This window comes from Empidonax traillii, unplaced genomic scaffold (assembly GCF_003031625.1).
Source record: "Empidonax traillii isolate 1590-97213 ecotype Southwest subspecies unplaced genomic scaffold, ASM303162v1 scaffold1149:size320058, whole genome shotgun sequence".
Classification (NCBI taxonomy): domain Eukaryota; kingdom Metazoa; phylum Chordata; class Aves; order Passeriformes; family Tyrannidae; genus Empidonax; species Empidonax traillii.
The window spans coordinates 70,101-74,470 of NW_020956342.1; the positions used below are offsets into that span (position 1 = coordinate 70,101).

General features: G+C 48.6%; 1 long non-coding RNA gene across 1 annotated transcript; it reads right to left on the reverse strand.

The window, feature by feature from the left end:
• On the reverse strand, positions 1-4,363 carry LOC114068926. The gene is made up of 2 exons (XR_003573689.1): positions 1,993-4,363; positions 1-945 (listed from the first exon to the last, which is right to left on the reverse strand). It is a non-coding gene; the product is annotated as an uncharacterized LOC114068926 (long non-coding RNA).
• Between the last annotated feature and the right edge of the window lie 7 nt (positions 4,364-4,370).

Here is a 4,370-nt window from a genome sequence, read left to right on the forward strand (position 1 = left end):
TTCCAGGCAGCAAAATTTCAGGGCAAAAACAAAGAAAATAAATGTAAAAAAAAAAAGCCATGTGATTTGATACCCAAACAGGAAAACTGCAAAGGATATAAATCCCCTAGGACTGGTTAGATCACTAAGTCCTGTACTTTGCCATTTATAACACCTAATTGTTGTATTAAATCTACATCAAAATATAATTTTTTTTTCTGTGTGCAATGCCGGGGGGGGAGGAAATCACAGAAATCAGGCTGGAAATGTTGCAGGACAAGGCTTTAACACAACCCCCCCAGTCCAAACCTTCGAGCCTTAGGCTGCTCTTCCCACATTCCCCGTTGGACTGATCAGCACACCCAGCACAAAATAAACACTGAGCCACCACCATCAGAGCTTTTGTTTCATCAAACACCATTTTGATACCGCAGCAACACGAGGGTGTTTAAAGCAAGCAGAGTGAACCCGTGTCCTTGCAGTTATCGCTCCTTCACTCCAGAGAAAGCATAAAGGGAAATATTTGTGCATCGAGACCTGCTGCTCTCAGAAGCCTCTCCAGCAACACAGCACAGGAGAAGTTTCTCAGCTGCCTTTGGATTTCATGTCACCTCTGCAGATCTCACAGAGCAGCATTTTAACTCTCTGGGATAACAGGAAAGCTTGCAAGACCACGCTTTCCCCCTGTACGGAGGAGGTTCGTATCACTTTTTGGCACCAGAAATCCAGGTTTTGTTTAGCTTGGAAGTGCCATGGATGTAGCTCAAGTAAGTCTTCAGGGTGGTAAAAGTTCAGTACTCATAAGGTAATTCTCACTCGTTTATCCTAAACTGCCAAAGGAAAGTAATTCCAAGTCCCACAGGGTGTGCCAGGCTGAAAAATGTGGAATCATCCCAACAGCCAACTTCTTGCTTCTCTGAAGCTCCCTGTGACGAGCACGAGGCGTATCTCCAAACCAACACAGCCCTAAGTGAAGGAACAACATTAATATCCCTGTCCATGCTGCCTTATTCCAAGTACAAACGAGTCTTTAGGCACAGGAGCTGCTGATGGTGTTCCCACACCAGCTCCACCGCAGGGAGCAGGGGATGAAACCTGGCCTGGCCACCTCATCCTCCCCCTCTGCCTAATTTTGGCCAAACAAGCATAAAGCCATGGCTGTGCTACAAACCACTGCAGCAACCAAGCAGGGAAATCATTTCTCATAAGGGGCTGCTCCAGCGTGGCAGGGCCTGGTCTGCCAGAGGCATCCGTGCAATCCTGATGCCGATATCCTCATTAAGGGCTAACGAAGCCAGCACTCCCTGTGCACTAATGACCACGGGAGCTGCGCCTTGAAGTCATGTGTGACCTGGGAGAGACCAGCACCAGGTGCCTTTTATTACCTTTGCAACACAACAGAAGGAATTACACACCCTGTAAGGAAGCGTTTTCCTTCTTCCCAGGGAGCGAGGAATGGAGTAATAAACCAGCAGCATCTTGTGGGAGTGAGTTCATGGAGAAAAAAAAATACAGTTCAAGGGGACCCTGATCTTCACCAACACAATTTGGGAGGTTGAACACTCCCTCCAACCTCCACTGCCTTCGCCTGAGCAAAATTAGGAGGAATAGACTATGGCACGTAGGTCTGTTGGCTTGGAGGGAAAGGGGCCCCACAGTTTTGCTCCCTGGAGGCACCCGCTCTCCCCACCCCTTTTGTGTGTATTTTTTTTAATGTGCCACACATCAGCACAATGCTGACAAGGGCTTTGTATGTTTTCTGCCTATGCAGCAGTTCAAGACACACAACTCTGGATTTTTTGAAAGGGGAAAGGGGGAGGGAGCTGCCCTTTGCTGTGCTGGTTAATTGCGCGGTTCGCTCTTCTACGTGACCACAGGGAAGGGAAAAAGCACCGAGCTTTAAACACAGAACCATTTTCAGCAGCCAAAAGGGTCAAACTCAGTCTTCTCACAAGATGCAGCGGAGCTCAGAGTAAAATCCACCACAGGCAAAAAAAAAGGATTATAAATCACCAGGGTTTCTTCTCTGGACTTGGACGTGACCCCAGAAAACAGCTCATCCGTCCTCGCTCACTGCAGTTACAGCCTCCACGTTTCCACACCTGCCAATGCAGAGATTCCAGCCCTGAAAAAATGGAGGGAAAGGGTCTGGAAAGCCGGACTGTCAGTTTTTCCACCTGCCAGGAGCAGCTCAATGGAGCCTGGGTGGCTCAGCTCCAAGGAGCAGCGAGCGGAGCACGTTACCAGCCTTCTGGAGTTCCCATCTCACACGCACATGCGTGATACAGACAGCGCTGGCAAACAGCTTCCTTCAAAAATAAGGATGACTAATCCCCAGCAGTGCCACTTTATTTATTTATTTTTTTTTTAAAAAAGGCCACAAGGCAGAGCTTTTTCCAGAAGCATCAGCCTTTGTGAACCAGCAAGTGGTGGGAAGGGGAAGCCCTGGGACCCACTCACGGTCTCCAGACAAAACTAACCACAGGAACACTGTGGGGTTTTGTGACCCGTGTATGACACACACGGACACGGATGGAGCCTCACACTCATGGAAAGGCGGGATCCCACTGCCCAAGGGACTTGCAGATCCCTGCGTGGCTAGTAGGGATCTGCTGGGGAGAGGGGTTACACAAACAACCCACTATTTCCCCAGGAAATAAAAAAAAAAATTAAAAAGAGAGAAAAACTAAGGCATGAAACAGCTTTGCCCACTGTAACACTGTAACATCCCCCTGGGTGAGGGAAGGGATGCCTTGGGGAAAAAGGGGTACAGGGATCTGGGATGAAGAGGAGCATCTGCATTGCCTGGTGGGCCCAGTCCCCCAGCAAGGTCACTCTGGCTCCCAGGGAGACACATCAGTGCTTCAGTGCAAAGCTGTGGTCGAACTGCAGCGCTGCAGGAGGTCACTTGGGGACTGCATAAAGGGAATGGATTAAAAAAGGGAATAAAAAAAAAAAATCCATAAGCAGATGTTTACTGACGTGCAGCAAATCCACAGCTCAGCTCTGGAAAGCTGCGTGGTGGGAGGGAGAACTGCCCAGTTCCCAGGACGCAGCAAATGATCTGCATCTACAGATTTAGGTTACAGCTTTTAAATAGCCCCCCTCATACACCCCCCTCCCCACCCCCCAAAAAAAAAACCCAAACAAATTCGTCATCTTTTAAAGCTCTTAAAAATGTAGATTTGCCACCGAGGTGATTTTGGGTGGTGGCACCATTAAAATACTTACCCACCTCACAGCCAAGGGCTGTGCAATCTGAAATTTGTGAGTGTTTGCAAATGGTTTGGAAAGCTTTCCAAGGAAGGTGCTGTAGGATTGTAAATCCTTCCCGTTATTAATAAAAGGGAGCTATTGTTCCAGCTCTAATCAAGCCTTGTCTCCAGCTGGGCAATTTTAAAACGCAATTCAAAACACACACAGGAAAAAAAGATTGTGAGGAAGCTTCAAAAAAAAAAAAAGAAAAAAATAACCCAACCAAAAATCAGTGAGGGAGCAAAGGGAGGGGGAAAAGAAAATAAAAAATAATGCTCCTGCTATTTAAAATGAATTCCAAGCAGGAGCATGCTGGGGTGGGAGGGGAATCCTCCCTCCCACCGCCTGGGAAAGGTCACTTGTGCCATCGGTGCCCTGGCCACGCTGCCAGTCCTGCCCTCATCCATCTCCATCAGCAATAGCTCTGCTTTCCATTTATTCAGGAAAAAAAAAAAAGATTAAAAAAAAAAATCAAGCTGCAAACACCTCCCAGCGCTGTGTTTTCAAGGCTGGGGGAACGGAGCGAGGGGGAGAGGCTTGGAATGAGGCTCCCAGCCAGGGAGAGGTGGTGCATCCTCCGCATCCTCCTCCTCCTCCTCCTCCTCCTCCTCCTCCTGCCCGGCGCTGCGGCAAAGGCGCTGCAGTGGGGGCTCCCCGCCCCCGTGGAAGCTTCTGGAATAAGCAGCCAAGCTGGAGAGGGGAGAGAAACCTTTATATCCGCAGAGGGGAAAAAACACGTAATAGAAGGGAGAGGATTGCACAAGGCCGGGGGAAAAAAAAAAACAGAGATCTCTGTAAAAGTGAAGCCCATGAGCGGCTCTGGCAGCCCCGGCTCGGGGCTCAGGGGTGGTGCAGCCCCGCTCGGCTCGAAACAAAACGCCCCAACAAAGCACATTAAACAAAAAAAAAAAAAAAAATTAGAGAGAGAAAAATGGTGGTGTTTGGAGCGCGAGATGGTGGGATAAAGGCGCTGATCCCTCCTCCCGGATCTACAGCAAAGCCGGCCATTGCAGTTCCATTTATCCTCTTTTTTTTTTGTGCAATGAATTGTCTGATCCGGACTATTCGGCTGCATTTGCAGCTTCACTTACAAGTTTGGTTTTGTGGTTTTGTTGTGCCTTTTTTTTTTTCCCCTC